This window comes from Ambystoma mexicanum, chromosome 1p (assembly GCF_040938575.1).
Source record: "Ambystoma mexicanum isolate Mex_15411 chromosome 1p, UKY_AmexF1_1, whole genome shotgun sequence".
Taxonomy (NCBI): Eukaryota; Metazoa; Chordata; class Amphibia; order Caudata; family Ambystomatidae; genus Ambystoma; species Ambystoma mexicanum.
The window spans coordinates 1,475,695,428-1,475,713,444 of record NC_090921.1 but is presented as its reverse complement, the minus strand read 5'-3'; the positions used below and the strand labels follow the sequence as shown (position 1 = coordinate 1,475,713,444).

Genomic DNA, 18,017 nt, shown 5'->3' with positions numbered 1-18,017 from the left:
TGCAGAAATATTTCCGAAAATTACAAAGTGGCCAATACGGGGATCGAACCCTTGACCTTGGTGTTATTAGCACCACGCTCTAACCAACTGAGCTAACCGGCCTGCTGAGAGACATCGTCCTGACTGGAGCATAAGAGGGAGGCCAGTTGCAGGGGGATTTTTTCTTCCCTTGGAAAAAAATGCCTAACTCATTCACACATAAAACCCTTATCCTCACAACAACCTAAAGAAAAACTAAATGTGATCTGAAGGAAATTCACGAATATGACAATTATCTTCAAACTGACTTGTAGCCTGCATCACATTTAAGTAGCACTGGGACAAAGAAGGTTAAATGCATCTCATTGGTCATTTCCCACAGCAGTACTGACCTGTGACCATTTATGGACTGCTGCTTCCAACAAAACAGCAAACTAGTCATAGTAAATCTAAAGCTGTGGGTGGGAATTCTGCATCAATCTCATGCTTCTGCAGAAATATTTCCCAAATTGACAAAGTGGCCAATACTGGGATCAAATTCGCTAACTTGGCGTGATTAGCACCATGCTCAGTCAGAAAAAGTATGCCTTCTGACTGGAGCATAGGAGGGATGCCAGTTGCAGGGGGTAGTTTTCTTCCCTTGAAAGAAAATGCCTAACTCATTCACAAATACAATCCTTATCCTCACAACAACATTGGTTATGTCCCGCAGCAGTACTGACCCGTGACCATGTATGCACAGCTGCTACCAACAAAACAGCAATCTTGTGTTAGTAACTCTAAAGATGTGAGTGCCAATTCTGCATCAATCTCATGCTTCTGCAGAAATATTTCCCAAAATGACAAAGTGGCCAATACGGGGATCGAACCCGTGACCTTGGCATTATTAGCACCACGCTCTAACCAACTGAGCTAATCGGCCAGCTGAGAGTCTTTTTCCCTTGGAAAAAAAATGCCTAACTCATTCACACATAAAACCCTTATCCTCACAACAACCTAAAGAAAAACTACATGTGATCTGAAGGAAATTCATGAATATGACAATTATCTTCAAACTGACTTGTAGCCTGCATCACATTTAAGTAGAACTGGGACAAAGAAGGTTAAATGCATCTCATTGGTCATTTCCCACAGCAGTACTGACCCGTGACCCTTTATGGACTGCTGCTTGAAACAAAACAGCAAACTAGTCATAGTAAATCTAAAGCTGTGGGTGGGAATTCTGCATCAATCTCATGCTTCTGCAGAAATATTTCCCAAATTGACAAAGTGGCCAATACTGGGATCAAATTCGCTAACTTGGCGTGATTAGCACCATGCTCAGTCAGAAAAAGTATGCCTTCTGACTGGAGCATAGGAGGGAGGCCAGTTGCAGGGGGGAGTTTTCTTCCCTTGAAAGAAAATGCCTAACTCATTCACAAATACAACCCTTATCCTCACAACAACATTGGTTATGTCCGCAGTAGTACTGACTCTTGACTATGTATGCACAGCTGCTTCCAACAAAACAGCAATCTTGTGTTAGTAACTCTAAAGCTGTGAGTGCCAATTCTGCATCAATCTCATCCTTCTGCAGAAATATTTCCCAAATCGACAAAGTGGCCAATACTGGGATCAAATTCGCTAACTTGGCGTGATTAGCACCATGCTCAGTCAGAAAAAGTAAGCCTTCTGACTGGAGCATAGGAGGGAGGCCAGTTGCAGGGGGGAGTTTTCTTCCCTTGAAAGAAAATGCCTAACTCATTCACAAATACAACCCTTATCCTCACAACAACATTGGTTATGTCCGCAGCAGTACTGACCCGTGACTATGTATGCACAGCTGCTTCCAACAAAACAGCAATCTTGTGTTAGTAACTCTAAAGCTGTGAGTGCCAATTCTGCATCAATCTCATCCTTCTGCAGAAATATTTCCCAAAATGACAAAGTGGCCAATACGGGGATCGAACCCGTGACGTTATTAGCACCACGCTCTAACCAACTGAGCTAGCCGTCCAGCTGAGAGGCATATTTCTAACTGGAGCATAAGAGGGAGGCCAGTTGCAGGGGGATTTTTTCTTCCCTTGGAAAAAAAATGCCTAACTCATTCACACATAAAACCCTTATCCTCACAACAACCTAAAGAAAAACTACATGTGATCTGAAGGAAATTCACGAATATGACAATTATCTTCAAACTGACTTGTAGCCTGCATCACATTTAAGTAGAACTGGGACATAGAAGGTTAAATGCATCTCATTGGTCATTTCCCACAGCAGTACTGACCTGTGACCATTTATGGACTGCTGCTTCCAACAAAACAGGAAACTAGTCATAGTAAATCTAAAGCTGTAGGTGGGAATTCTGCATCAATCTCATGCTTCTGCAGAAATATTTCCCAAATTGACAAAGTGGCCAATACTGGGATCAAATTCGCTAACTTGGCGTGATTAGCACCATGCTCAGTCAGAAAAAGTATGCCTTCTGACTGGAGCATAGGAGGGAGGCCAGTTGCAGGGGGTAGTTTTCTTCCCTTGAAAGAAAATGCCTAACTCATTCACAAATACAACCCTTATCCTCACAACAACATTGGTTATGTCCCGCAGCAGTACTGACCCGTGACCATGTATGCACAGCTGCTACCAACAAAACAGCAATCTTGTGTTAGTAACTCTAAAGCTGTGAGTGCCAATTCTGCATCAATCTCATGCTTCTGCAGAAATATTTCCCAAAATGACAAAGTGGCCAATACGGGGATCGAACCCGTGACCTTGGTGTTATTAGCACCACGCTCTAACCAACTGAGCTAACCGGCCAGCTGAGAGTATTTTTCCCTTGGAAAAAAAATGCCTAACTCATTCACACATAAAACCCTTATCCTCACAACAACCTAAAGAAAAACTACATGTGATCTGAAGGAAATTCATGAATATGACAATTATCTTCAAACTGACTTGTAGCCTGCATCACATTTAAGTAGAACTGGGACAAAGAAGGTTAAATGCATCTCATTGGTCATTTCCCACAGCAGTACTGACCCGTGACCATTTATGGACTGCTGCTTGAAACAAAACAGCAAAATAGTCATAGTAAATCTAAAGCTGTGGGTGGGAATTCTGCATCAATCTCATGCTTCTGCAGAAATATTTCCCAAATTGACAAAGTGGCCAATACTGGGATCAAATTCGCTAACTTGGCGTGATTAGCACCATGCTCAGTCAGAAAAAGTATGCCTTCTGACTGGAGCATAGGAGGGAGGCCAGTTGCAGGGGGGAGTTTTCTTCCCTTGAAAGAAAATGCCTAACTCATTCACAAATACAACCCTTATCCTCACAACAACATTGGTTATGTCCGCAGTAGTACTGACTCGTGACTATGTATGCACAGCTGCTTCCAACAAAACAGCAATCTTGTGTTAGTAACTCTAAAGCTGTGAGTGCCAATTCTGCATCAATCTCATCCTTCTGCAGAAATATTTCCAAAATTGACAAAGTGGCCAATACTGAGCTAGCTGTCCAGCTGAGAGGCATATTTCTAACTGGAGCATAAGAGGGAGGCCAGTTGCAGGGGGATTTTTTCTTCCCTTGGAAAAAAAATGCCTAACTCATTCACACATAAAACCCTTATCCTCACAACAACCTAAAGAAAAACTACATGTGATCTGAAGGAAATTCACGAATATGACAATTATCTTCAAACTGACTTGTAGCCTGCATCACATTTAAGTAGATGGGACAAAGAAGGTTAAATGCATCTCATTGGTCATTTCCCACAGCAGTACTGACCTGTGACCATTTATGGACTGCTGCTTCCAACAAAACAGGAAACTAGTCATAGTAAATCTAAAGCTGTGGGTGGGAATTCTGCATCAATCTCATGCTTCTGCAGAAATATTTCCAAAATTGACAAAGTGGCCAATACTGGGATCAAATTCGCTAACTTGGCGTGATTAGCACCATGCTCAGTCAGAAAAAGTAAGCCTTCTGACTGGAGCATAGAAGGGAGGCCAGTTGCAGGGGGGAGTTTTCTTCCCTTGAAAGAAAATGCCTAACTCATTCACAAATACAACCCTTATCCTCACAACAACATTGGTTATGTCCGCAGCAGTACTGACCCGTGACTATGTATGCACAGCTGCTTCCAACAAAACAGCAATCTTGTGTTAGTAACTCTAAAGCTGTGAGTGCCAATTCTGCATCAATCTCATCCTTCTGCAGAAATATTTCCCAAAATTACAAAGTGGCCAATACAGGGATCGAACCCTTGACCTTGGTGTTATTAGCACCACGCTCTAACCAACTGAGCTAACCGGCCTGCTGAGAGGCATAGTCCTGACTGGAGCATAAGAGGGAGGCCAGTTGCAGGGGGATTTTTTCTTCCCTTGGAAAAAAATGCCTAACTCATTCACACATAAAACCCTTATCCTCACAACAACCTAAAGAAAAACTAAATGTGATCTGAAGGAAATTCACGAATATGACAATTATCTTCAAACTGACTTGTACCCTGCATCACATTTAAGTAGCACTGGGACAAAGAAGGTTAAATGCATCTCATTGGTCATTTCCCACAGCAGTACTGACCTGTGACCATTTATGGACTGCTGCTTCCAACAAAACAGCAAACTAGTCATAGTAAATCTAAAGCTGTGGGTGGGAATTCTGCATCAATCTCATGCTTCTGCAGAAATATTTCCCAAATTGACAAAGTGGCCAATACTGGGATCAAATTCGCTAACTTGGCGTGATTAGCACCATGCTCAGTCAGAAAAAGTATGCCTTCTGACTGGAGCATAGGAGGGATGCCAGTTGCAGGGGGTAGTTTTCTTCCCTTGAAAGAAAATGCCTAACTCATTCACAAATACAACCCTTATCCTCACAACAACTTTGGTTATGTCCCGCAGCAGTACTGACCCGTGACCATGTATGCACGGCTGCTACCAACAAAACAGCAATCTTGTGTTAGTAACTCTAAAGATGTGAGTGCCAATTCTGCATCAATCTCATGCTTCTGCAGAAATATTTCCCAAAATGACAAAGTGGCCAATACAGGGATCGAACCCGTGACCTTGGCATTATTAGCACCACGCTCTAACCAACTGAGCTAATCGGCCAGCTAAGAGTCTTTTTCCCTTGGAAAAAAAATGCCTAACTCATTCACACATAAAACCCTTATCCTCACAACAACCTAAAGAAAAACTACATGTGATCTGAAGGAAATTCATGAATATGGCAATTATCTTCAAACTGACTTGTAGCCTGCATCACATTTAAGTAGAACTGGGACAAAGAAGGTTAAATGCATCTCATTGGTCATTTCTCACAGCAGTACTGACCCGTGACCATTTATGGACTGCTGCTTGAAACAAAACAGCAAAATAGTCATAGTAAATCTAAAGCTGTGGGTGGGAATTCTGCAACAATCTCATGCTTCTGCAGAAATATTTCCCAAATTGACAAAGTGGCCAATACTGGGATCAAATTCGCTAACTTGGCGTGATTAGCACCATGCTCAGTCAGAAAAAGTATGCCTTCTGACTGGAGCATAGGAGGGAGGCCAGTTGCAGGGGGGAGTTTTCTTCCCTTGAAAGAAAATGCCTAACTCATTCACAAATACAACCCTTATCCTCACAACAACATTGGTTATGTCCGCAGTAGTACTGACTCGTGACTATGTATGCACAGCTGCTTCCAACAAAACAGCAATCTTGTGTTAGTAACTCTAAAGCTGTGAGTGCCAATTCTGCATCAATCTCATCCTTCTGCAGAAATATTTCCCAAATCGACAAAGTGGCCAATACTGGGATCAAATTCGCTAACTTGGCGTGATTAGCACCATGCTCAGTCAGAAAAAGTAAGCCTTCTGACTGAAGCATAGAAGGGAGGCCAGTTGCAGGGGGGAGTTTTCTTCCCTTGAAAGAAAATGCCTAACTCATTCACAAATACAACCCTTATCCTCACAACAACATTGGTTATGTCCGCAGCAGTACTGACCCGTGACTATGTATGCACAGCTGCTTCCAACAAAACAGCAATCTTGTGTTAGTAACTCTAAAGATGTGAGTGCCAATTCTGCATCAATCTCATCCTTCTGCAGAAATATTTCCCAAAATGACAAAGTGGCCCATACGGGGATCGAACCCGTGACCTTGGCATTATTAGCACCACGCTCTAACCAACTGAGCTAATCGGCCAGCTGAGAGTCTTTTTCCCTTGGAAAAAAAATGCCTAACTCATTCACACATAAAACCCTTATCCTCACAACAACCTAAAGAAAAACTACATGTGATCTGAAGGAAATTCATGAATATGACAATTATCTTCAAACTGACTTGTAGCCTGCATCACATTTAAGTAGAACTGGGACAAAGAAGGTTAAATGCATCTCATTGGTCATTTCCCACAGCAGTACTGACCTGTGACCATTTATGGACTGCTGCTTCCAACAAAACAGCAAACTAGTCATAGTAAATCTAAAGCTGTGGGTGGGAATTCTGCATCAATCTCATGCTTCTGCAGAAATATTTCCCAAATTGACAAAGTGGCCAATACTGGGATCAAATTCGCTAACTTGGCGTGATTAGCACCATGCTCAGTCAGAAAAAGTATGCCTTCTGACTGGAGCATAGGAGGGAGGCCAGTTGCAGGGGGGAGTTTTCTTCCCTTGAAAGAAAATGCCTAACTCATTCACAAATACAACCCTTATCCTCACAACAACATTGGTTATGTCCGCAGTAGTACTGACTCGTGACTATGTATGCACAGCTGCTTCCAACAAAACAGCAATCTTGTGTTAGTAACTCTAAAGCTGTGAGTGCCAATTCTGCATCAATCTCATCCTTCTGCAGAAATATTTCCCAAAATTACAAAGTGGCCAATACGGGGATCGAACCCTTGACCTTGGTGTTATTAGCACCACGCTCTAACCAACTGAGCTAGCCGTCCAGCTGAGAGGCATATTTCTAACTGGAGCATAAGAGGGAGGCCAGTTGCAGGGGGATTTTTTCTTCCCTTGGAAAAAAAATGCCTAACTCATTCACACATAAAACCCTTATCCTCACAACAACCTAAAGAAAAACTACATGTGATCTGAAGGAAATTCACGAATATGACAATTATCTTCAAACTGACTTGTAGCCTGCATCACATTTAAGTAGAACTGGGACAAAGAAGGTTAAATGCATCTCATTGGTCATTTCCCACAGCAGTACTGACCTGTTACCATTTATGGACTGCTGCTTCCAACAAAACAGGAAACTAGTCATAGTAAATCTAAAGCTGTGGGTGGGAATTCTGCATCAATCTCATGCTTCTGCAGAAATATTTCCCAAATTGACAAAGTGGCCAATACTGGGATCAAATTCGCTAACTTGGCGTGATTAGCACCATGCTCAGTCAGAAAAAGTATGCCTTCTGACTGGAGCATAGGAGGGAGGCCAGTTGCAGGGGGTAGTTTTCTTCCCTTGAAAGAAAATGCCTAACTCATTCACAAATACAACCCTTATCCTCACAACAACATTGGTTATGTCCCGCAGCAGTACTGACCCGTGACCATGTATGCACAGCTGCTACCAACAAAACAGCAATCTTGTGTTAGTAACTCTAAAGCTGTGAGTGCCAATTCTGCATCAATCTCATGCTTCTGCAGAAATATTTCCCAAAATGACAAAGTGGCCAATACGGGGATCGAACCCGTGACCTTGGCGTTATTAGCACCATGCTCTAACCAACTGAGCTAACCGGCCAGCTGAGAGTCTTTTTCCCTTGGAAAAAAAATGCCTAACTCATTCACACATAAAACCCTTATCCTCACAACAACCTAAAGAAAAACTACATGTGATCTGAAGGAAATTCATGAATATGACAATTATCTTCAAACTGACTTGTAGCCTGCATCACATTTAAGTAGAACTGGGACAAAGAAGGTTAAATGCATCTCATTGGTCATTTCGCACAGCAGTACTGACCCGTGACCATTTATGGACTGCTGCTTGAAACAAAACAGCAAAATAGTCATAGTAAATCTAAAGCTGTGGGTGGGAATTCTGCATCAATCTCATGCTTCTGCAGAAATATTTCCCAAATTGACAAAGTGGCCAATACTGGGATCAAATTCGCTAACTTGGCGTGATTAGCACCATGCTCAGTCAGAAAAAGTATGCCTTCTGACTGGAGCATAGGAGGGAGGCCAGTTGCAGGGGGGAGTTTTCTTCCCTTGAAAGAAAATGCCTAACTCATTCACAAATACAACCCTTATCCTCACAACAACATTGGTTATGTCCGCAGTAGTACTGACTCGTGACTATGTATGCACAGCTGCTTCCAACAAAACAGCAATCTTGTGTTAGTAACTCTAAAGCTGTGAGTGCCAATTCTGCATCAATCTCATCCTTCTGCAGAAATATTTCCCAAATTGACAAAGTGGCCAATACTGGGATCAAATTCGCTAACTTGGCGTGATTAGCACCATGCTCAGTCAGAAAAAGTAAGCCTTCTGACTGGAGCATAGGAGGGAGGCCAGTTGCAGGGGGATTTTTTCTTCCCTTGGAAAAAAAATGCCTAACTCATTCACACATAAAACCCTTATCCTCACAACAACCTAAAGAAAAACTACATGTGATCTGAAGGAAATTCACGAATATGACAATTATCTTCAAACTGACTTGTAGCCTGCATCACATTTAAGTAGAACTGGGACAAAGAAGGTTAAATGCATCTCATTGGAAGTGCCGCAGCAGTACTGACCCGTGACCATTTATGGACTGCTGCTTGGAACAAAACAGCAAACTAGTCATAGTAAATCTAAAGCTGTGGGTGGGAATTCTGCAGCAATCTCATGCTTCTGCAGAACTATTTCCCAAATTGACAAAGTGGCCAATGCTGGGATCAAATTCGCTAACTTGGCGTGATTAGCACCATGCTCAGTCAGAAAAAGTATGCCTTCTGACTGGAGCATAGGAGGGAGGCCAGTTGCGGGGGGAGTTTACTTCCCTTGAAAGAAAATGCCTAACTAATTCACAATTACAACCCTTATTCTCACAACAACATTGGTTATGTCCCGCACCAGTACTGACCCGTGACCATCTATGCACAGCTGCTTCCAACAAAACAGCAATCTTGTGTTAATAATTCTAATGCTGTGGGTGCCAATTCTGCATCAATCTCATGCTTCTGCAGAAATATTTCCCAAAATGACAAAGTGGCCAATACAGGGATCGAACCCATGACCTTGGCTTTATTAGCACCACGCTCTAACCAACTGAGCTAACCGGCCAGCTGAAAGCCGTGTTTCTGACTGGAGCATAAGAGGGAGGCCAGTTGCAGGGGGATTTTTTCTTCCCTTGGAAAAAAAAGTGCCTAACTCATTCACAAATACAACCCTTATCCTCACAACAACCTAAAGGAAAACTACATGTGATCTGAAGGAAATTCATGAATATTACAATTATCTTCAAACTGACTTGTGGCCTGCATCACATTTAAGTAGAACTGTGACAAAGAAGGTTAAATGCATCTCATTGGACGTCCCGCAGCAGTACTGACCCGTGACCATTTATGGAATGCTGCTTGCTTGAAACAAAACAGCAAACTAGTCATAGTAAATCTAAAGCTGTGGGTGGGAATTCTGCATCAATCTCATGCTTCTGCAGAAATATTTCCAAAATTGACAAAGTGGCCAATACTGGGATCAAATTCGCTAACTTGGCGTGATTAGCACCATGCTCAGTCAGAAAAAGTGACTGGAGCATAAGAGGGAGGCCAGTTGCAGGGGGATGTTTTCTTCCCTTGGAAAAAAAATGCCTAACTCATTCACAAATACAACCCTTATCCTCACAACAACATTGGTTATGTCCCGCAGCAGTACTGACCCGTGACCATGTATGCACAGCTGCTTCCAACAAAACAGCAATCTTGTGTTAGTAACTCTAAAGCTGTGAGTGCCAATTCTGCATCAATCTCATGCTTCTGCAGAAATATTTCACAAAATGACAAGGAGGCCAATACGGGGACCCGTGACCTTGCCATTATTAGCACCACGCTCTAACCAAATGAGCTAAACAGCCAGCTGAGAGTTTTGTTTCTGACTCAAGCATAAGCAGGAGGCCAGTTGTAGGGGGATGTTTTCTTCCCTTGGAAAAAAAATGCCTAACTCATTCACACAGACAACCCTTATCCTCACAACAACATTGGTTATGTCCGCAGCAGTACTGACCCGTGACTATGTATGCACAGCTGCTTCCAACAAAACAGCAATCTTGTGTTAGTAACTCTAAAGCTGTGAGTGCCAATTCTGCATCAATCTCATCCTTCTGCAGAAATATTTCCCAAAATTACAAAGTGGGCAATACGGGGATCGAACCCTTGACCTTGGTGTTATTAGCACCACGCTCTAACCAACTGAGCTAACCGGCCTGCTGAGAGGCATAGTCCTGACTGGAGCATAAGAGGGAGGCCAGTTGCAGGGGGATTTTTTCTTCCCTTGGAAAAAAATGCCTAACTCATTCACACATAAAACCCTTATCCTCACAACAACCTAAAGAAAAACTAAATGTGATCTGAAGGAAATTCACGAATATGACAATTATCTTCAAACTGACTTGTAGCCTGCATCACATTTAAGTAGCACTGGGACAAAGAAGGTTAAATGCATCTCATTGGTCATTTCCCACAGCAGTACTGACCTGTGACCATTTATGGACTGCTGCTTCCAACAAAACAGCAAACTAGTCATAGTAAATCTAAAGCTGTGGGTGGGAATTCTGCATCAATCTCATGCTTCTGCAGACATTTTTGCCAAATTGACAAAGTGGCCAATACTGGGATCAAATTCGCTAACTTGGCGTGATTAGCACCATGCTCAGTCAGAAAAAGTATGCCTTCTGACTGGAGCATAGGAGGGAGGCCAGTTGCAGGGGGGAGTTTTCTTCCCTTGAAAGAAAATGCCTAACTCATTCACAAATACAACCCTTATCCTCACAACAACATTGGTTATGTCCGCAGCAGTACTGGGCCGTGACCATGTATGCACAGCTGCTTCCAACAAAACAGCAATCTTGTGTTAGTAACTCTATAGCTGTGAATGCCAATTCTGCATCAATCTCATGCTTCTGCAGAAATATTTCCCAAGATGACAAAGTGGCCAATACGGGGATTGAACCCGTGACCTTGGCTTTATTAGCACCATGCTCTAACCAACTGAGCTAACCGGCCAGCTGAGAGGCTTATTTCTGACTGGAGCATAAGAGGGAGGCCAGTTGCAGGGGGATTTTTTCTTCCCTTGGAAAGAAAATGGATAACTCATTCACACATAAAACCCTTATCCTCACAACAACCTAAAGAAAAACTACATGTGATCTGAAGGAAATTCATGAATATTACAATTATCTTCAAACTGACTTGTGGCCTGCATCACATTTAAGTAGAACTGGGACAAAGAAGGTTAAATGCATCTCATTGGAAGTGCAGCAGCAGTACTGACCCGTGACCATTTATGGACTGCTGCTTGAAACAAAACAGCAAACTAGTCATAGTAAATCTAAAGCTGTGGGTGGGAATTCTGCATAAATCTCATGCTTCTGCAGAAATATTTCCCAAATTGACAAAGTGGCCAATGCTGGGATCAAATTCGCTAACTTGGCGTGATTAGCACCATGCTCAGTCAGAAAAAGTATGCCTTCTGACTGGAGCATAGGAGGGAGGCCAGTTGCAGGGGGGAGTTTTCTTCCCTTAAAGAAAATGCCTAACTCATTCACAATTACAACCCTTATCCTCACAACAACATTGGTTATGTCCCGCAGCAGTACTGACCCGTGACCATGTATGCACAGCTGCTTCCAACAAAACAGCAATCTTGTGTTAATAATTCTAATGCTGTGGGTGCCAATTCTGCATCAATCTCATGCTTCTGCAGAAATATTTCCCAAAATGACAAAGTGGCCAATACAGGGATCGAACCCATGACCTTGGCTTTATTAGCACCACGCTCTAACCAACTGAGCTAACCAGCCAGCTGACAGCCGTGTTTCTGACTGGAGCATAAGAGGGAGGCCAGTTGCAGGGGGATTTTTTCTTCCCTTGGAAAAAAAATGCCTAACTCATTCACAAATACAACCCTTATCCTCACAACAACCTAAAGGAAAACTACATGTGATCTGAAGGAAATTCATGAATATTACAATTATCTTCAAACTGACTTGTGGCCTGCATCACATTTAAGTAGAACTGTGACAAAGAAGGTTAAATGCATCTCATTGGACGTCCCGCAGCAGTACTGACCCGTGACCATTTATGGACTGCTGCTTGAAACAAAACAGCAAACTAGTCATAGTAAATCTAAAGCTGTGGGTGGGAATTCTGCATCAATCTCATGCTTCTGCAGAAATATTTCCAAAAATTGACAAAGTGGCCAATACTGGGATCAAATTCGCTAACTTGGCGTGATTAGCACCATGCTCAGTCAGAAAAAGTGACTGGAGCATAAGAGGGAGGCCAGTTGCAGGGGGATGTTTTCTTCCCTTGGAAAAAAAATGCCTAACTCATTCACAAATACAACCCTTATCCTCACAACAACATTGGTTATGTCCCGCAGCAGTACTGACCCGTGACCATGTATGCACAGCTGCTTCCAACAAAACAGCAATCTTGTGTTAGTAACTCTAAAGCTGTGAGTGCCAATTCTGCATCAATCTCATGCTTCTGCAGAAATATTTCCCAAAATGACAAGGAGGCCAATACGGGGACCCGTGACCTTGCCATTATTAGCACCACGCTCTAACCAAATGAGCTAAACAGCCAGCTGAGAGTTTTGTTTCTGACTCAAGCATAAGCAGGAGGCCAGTTGTAGAGGGATGTTTTCTTCCCTTGGAAAAAAAATGCCTAACTCATTCACACAGACAACCCTTATCCTCACAACAACATTGGTTATGTCCGCAGCAGTACTGACCCGTGACTATGTATGCACAGCTGCTTCCAACAAAACAGCAATCTTGTGTTAGTAACTCTAAAGCTGTGAGTGCCAATTCTGCATCAATCTCATCCTTCTGCAGAAATATTTCCCAAAATTGCAAAGTGGCCAATACGGGGATCGAACCCTTGACCTGGGTGTTATTAGCACCACGCTCTAACCAACTGAGCTAACCAGCCTGCTGAGAGGCATAGAGCTGACTGGAGCATAAGAGGGAGGCCAGTTGCAGGGGGATTTTTTCTTCCCTTGGAAAAAAATGCCTAACTCATTCACACATAAAACCCTTATCCTCACAACAACCTAAAGAAAAACTAAATGTGATCTGAAGGAAATTCACGAATATGACAATTATATTCAAACTGACTTGTAGCCTGCATCACATTTAAGTAGCACTGGGACAAAGAAGGTCAAATGCATCTCATTGGTCATTTCCCACAGCAGTACTGACCTGTGACCATTTATGGACTGCTGCTTCCAACAAAACAGCAAACTAGTCATAGTAAATCTAAAGCTGTGGGTGGGAATTCTGCATCAATCTCATGCTTCTGCAGAAATATTTCCCAAATTGACAAAGTGGCCAATACTGGGATCAAATTCGCTAACTTGGCGTGATTAGCACCATGCTCAGTCAGAAAAAGTATGCCTTCTGACTGGAGCATAGGAGGGAGGCCAGTTGCAGGGGGGAGTTTTCTTCCCTTGAAAGAAAATGCCTAACTCATTCACAAATACAACCCTTATCCTCACAACAACATTGGTTATGTCCGCAGTAGTACTGACTCGTGACTATGTATGCACAGCTGCTTCCAACAAAACAGCAATCTTGTGTTAGTAACTCTAAAGCTGTGAGTGCCAATTCTGCATCAATCTCATCCTTCTGCAGAAATATTTCCCAAATTGACAAAGTGGCCAATACTGGGATCAAATTCGCTAACTTGGCGTGATTAGCACCATGCTCAGTCAGAAAAAGTATGCCTTCTGACTGGAGCATAGGAGGGAGGCCAGTTGCAGGGGGTAGTTTTCTTCCCTTGAAAGAAAATGCCTAACTCATTCACAAATACAACCCTTATCCTCACAACAACATTGGTTATGTCCCGCAGCAGTACTGACCCGTGACCATGTATGCACAGCTGCTACCAACAAAACAGCAATCTTGTGTTAGTAACTCTAAAGCTGTGAGTGCCAATTCTGCATCAATCTCATGCTTCTGCAGAAATATTTCCCAAAATGACAAAGTGGCCAATACGGGGATCAAACCCGTGACTTTGGCGTTATTAGCACCACGCTCTAACCAACTGAGCTAACCGGCCAGCTGAGAGTATTTTTCCCTTGGAAAAAAATGCCTAACTCATTCACACATAAAACCCTTATCCTCACAACAACCTAAAGAAAAACTACATGTGATCTGAAGGAAATTCATGAATATGACAATTATCTTCAAACTGACTTGTAGCCTGCATCACATTTAAGTAGAACTGGGACAAAGAAGGTTAAATGCATCTCATTGGTCATTTCCCACAGCAGTACTGACCTGTGACCATTTATGGACTGCTGCTTCCAACAAAACAGCAAACTAGTCATAGTAAATCTAAAGCTGTGGGTGGGAATTCTGCATCAATCTCATGCTTCTGCAGACATTTTTGCCAAATTGACAAAGTGGCCAATACTGGGATCAAATTCGCTAACTTGGCGTGATTAGCACCATGCTCAGTCAGAAAAAGTATGCCTTCTGACTGGAGCATAGGAGGGAGGCCAGTTGCAGGGGGGAGTTTTCTTCCCTTGAAAGAAAATGCCTAACTCATTCACAAATACAACCCTTATCTTCACAACAACATTGGGTATGTCCCGCAGCAGTACTGACCCGTGACCATGTATGCACAGCTGCTACCAACAAAACAGCAATCTTGTGTTAGTAACTCTAAAGATGTGAGTGCCAATTCTGCATCAATCTCATGCTTCTGTGGAAATATTTCCCAAAATGACAAAGTGGCCAATACGGGGATCGAACCAGTGACCTTGGCATTATTAGCACCACGCTCTAACCAACTGAGCTAATCGGCCAGCTGAGAGCCTTTTTCCCTTGGGAAAAAAATGCCTAACTCATTCACACATAAAACCCTTATCCTCACAACAACCTACAGAAAAACTACATGTGATCTGAAGGAAATTCATGAATATGACAATTATCTTCAAACTGACTTGTAGCCTGCATCACATTTAAGTAGAACTGGGACAAAGAAGGTTAAATGCATCTCATTGGTCATTTCCCACAGCAGTACTGACCCGTGACCATTTATGGACTGCTGCTTGAAACAAAACAGCAAAATAGTCATAGTAAATCTAAAGCTGTGGGTGGGAATTCTGAATCAATCTCATGCTTCTGCAGAAATATTTCCCAAATTGACAAAGTGGCCAATACTGGGATCAAATTCGCTAACTTGGCGTGATTAGCACCATGCTCAGTCAGAAAAAGTATGCCTTCTGACTGGAGCATAGGAGGGAGGCCAGTTGCAGGGGGGAGTTTTCTTCCCTTGAAAGAAAATGCCTAACTCATTCACAAATACAACCCTTATCCTCACAACAACATTGGTTATGTCCGCAGTAGTACTGACTCGTCACTATGTATGCACAGCTGCTTCCAACAAAACAGCAATCTTGTGTTAATAACTCTAAAGCTGTGAGTGCCAATTCTGCATCAATCTCATCCTTCTGCAGAAATATTTCCCAAATTGACAAAGTGGCCAATACTGGGATCAAATTCGCTAACTTGGCGTGATTAGCACCATGCTCAGTCAGAAAAAGTAAGCCTTCTAACTGCAGCATAGGAGGGAGGCCAGTTGCAGGGGGGAGTTTTCTTCCCTTGAAAGAAAATGCCTAACTCATTCACAAATACAACCCTTATCCTCACAACAACATTGGTTATGTCCGCAGCAGTACTGACCCGTGACTATGTATGCACAGCTGCTTCCAACAAAACAGCAATCTTGTGTTAGTAACTCTAAAGCTGTGAGTGCCAATTCTGCATCAATCTCATCCTTCTGCAGAAATATTTCCCAAAATGAGAAAGTGGCCAACACGGGGATCGAACCCGTGACCTTGGCGTTATTAGCACCACGCTCTAACCAACTGAGCTAGCCGTCCAGCTGAGAGGCATATTTCTAACTGGAGCATAAGAGGGAGGCCAGTTGCAGGGGGATTTTTTCTTCCCTTGGAAAAAAAATGCCTAACTCATTCACACATAAAACCCTTATCCTCACAACAACCTAAAGAAAAACTACATGTGATCTGAAGGAAATTCACGAATATGACAATTATCTTCAAACTGACTTGTAGCCTGCATCACATTTAAGTAGAACTGGGACAAAGAAGGTTAAATGCATCTCATTGGAAGTGCCGCAGCAGTACTGACCCGTGACCATTTATGGACTGCTGCTTGAAACAAAACAGCAAACTAGTCATAGTAAATCTAAAGCTGTGGGTGGAAATTCTGCAGCAATCTCATGCTTCTGCAGAAATATTTCCCAAATTGACAAAGTGGCCAATGCTGGGATCAAATTTGCTAACTTGGCGTGATTAGCACCATGCTCAGTCAGAAAAAGTATGCCTTCTGACTGGAGCATAGGAGGGAGGCCAGTTGCGGGGGGAGTTTACTTCCCTTGAAAGAAAATGCCTAACTCATTCACAATTACAACCCTTATCCTCACAACAACATTGGTTATGTCCCGCAGCAGTACTGACCCGTGACCATGTATGCACAGCTGCTTCCAACAAACCAGCAATCTTGTGTTAATAATTCTAATGCTGTGTGTGCCAATTCTGCATCAATCTCATGCTTCTGCAGAAATATTTCCCAAAATGACAAAGTGGCCAATACAGGGATCGAACCCATGACCTTGGCTTTATTAGCACCACGCTCTAACCAACTGAGCTAACCGGCCAGCTGAGAGCCGTGTTTCTGACTGGAGCATAAGTGGGAGGCCAGTTGCAGGGGGATTTTTTCTTCCCTTGGAAAAAAAATGCCTAACTCATTCACAAATACAACCCTTATCCTCACAACAACCTAAAGGAAAACTACATGTGATCTGAAGGAAATTCATGAATATTACAATTATCTTTAAACTGACTTGTGGCCTGCTGTATCACATTTAAGTAGAACTGTGACAAAGAAGGTTAAATGCATCTCATTGGACGTCCCGCAGCAGTACTGACCCGTGACCATTTATGGAATGCTGCTTGAAACAAAACAGCAAACTAGTCATAGTAAATCTAAAGCTGTGGGTGGGAATTCTGCATCAATCTCATGCTTCTGCAGAAATATTTCCAAAATTGACAAAGTGGCCAATACTGGGATCAAATTCGCTAACTTGGCGTGATTAGCACCATGCTCAGTCAGAAAAAGTGACTGGAGCATAAGAGGGAGGCCAGTTGCAGGGGGATTTTTTCTTCCCTTGGAAAAAAAATGCCTAACTCATTGATAAATACAACCCTTATCCTCACAACAACCTAAAGGAAAACTACATGTGATCTGAAGGAAATTCATGAATATTACAATTATCTTCAAACTGACTTGTGGCCTGCATCACATTTAAGTAGAACTGTGACAAAGAAGGTTAAATGCATCTCATTGGACGTCCCACAGCAGTACTGACCTGTGACCATTTATGGACTGCTGCTTCCAACAAAACAGTAAACTTGTCATAGTAAATCTAAAGCTGTGGGTGGGAAATCTGCATCAATCTAATGCTTCTGCAGACATTTTTCCCAAATTGACAAAGTAGCCAATACAGGGATCAAATACGCTAACTTGGCGTTATTAGCACCATGCTTAGTCAGAAAAAGTATGCCTTCTGACTGGAGCATAGGAGGGAGGCCAGTTGCAGGGGGGGGGTTTTCTTCCCTTGAAAGAAAATGCCTAACTCATTCACAAATACAACCCTTATCCTCACAACAACATTGGTTATGTCCCGCAGCAGTACTGAACCGTGACCATGTATGCACAGCTGCTTCCAACAAAACAGCAATCTTGTGTTAGTAACTCTAAAGCTGAGAGTGCCAATTCTGCATCAATCTCATGCTTCTGCAGAAATATTTCCCAAGA

At 42.6% G+C, this 18,017-nt stretch overlaps 8 non-coding genes across 8 annotated transcripts; all 8 read right to left on the bottom strand.

Moving 5' to 3' along the window:
* Positions 1-28: 28 nt before the first annotated feature.
* On the bottom strand, positions 29-102 carry TRNAI-AAU (transfer RNA isoleucine (anticodon AAU)). The gene has a single exon. It is a non-coding gene; the product is annotated as a tRNA-Ile (tRNA).
* A 725-nt stretch (positions 103-827) lies between these two features.
* TRNAI-AAU (transfer RNA isoleucine (anticodon AAU)) lies at positions 828-901 on the bottom strand. Its single transcript has one exon. It is a non-coding gene; the product is annotated as a tRNA-Ile (tRNA).
* Positions 902-2,701: 1,800 nt separating this feature from the next.
* TRNAI-AAU (transfer RNA isoleucine (anticodon AAU)) lies at positions 2,702-2,775 on the bottom strand. The gene has a single exon. It is a non-coding gene; the product is annotated as a tRNA-Ile (tRNA).
* A 2,223-nt stretch (positions 2,776-4,998) lies between these two features.
* Positions 4,999-5,072, bottom strand: TRNAI-AAU (transfer RNA isoleucine (anticodon AAU)). Its single transcript has one exon. It is a non-coding gene; the product is annotated as a tRNA-Ile (tRNA).
* Positions 5,073-6,078: 1,006 nt separating this feature from the next.
* TRNAI-AAU (transfer RNA isoleucine (anticodon AAU)) lies at positions 6,079-6,152 on the bottom strand. The gene has a single exon. It is a non-coding gene; the product is annotated as a tRNA-Ile (tRNA).
* Positions 6,153-7,629: 1,477 nt separating this feature from the next.
* On the bottom strand, positions 7,630-7,703 carry TRNAI-AAU (transfer RNA isoleucine (anticodon AAU)). Its single transcript has one exon. It is a non-coding gene; the product is annotated as a tRNA-Ile (tRNA).
* A 6,452-nt stretch (positions 7,704-14,155) lies between these two features.
* On the bottom strand, positions 14,156-14,229 carry TRNAI-AAU (transfer RNA isoleucine (anticodon AAU)). Its single transcript has one exon. It is a non-coding gene; the product is annotated as a tRNA-Ile (tRNA).
* A 1,757-nt stretch (positions 14,230-15,986) lies between these two features.
* Positions 15,987-16,060, bottom strand: TRNAI-AAU (transfer RNA isoleucine (anticodon AAU)). Its single transcript has one exon. It is a non-coding gene; the product is annotated as a tRNA-Ile (tRNA).
* Between the last annotated feature and the right edge of the window lie 1,957 nt (positions 16,061-18,017).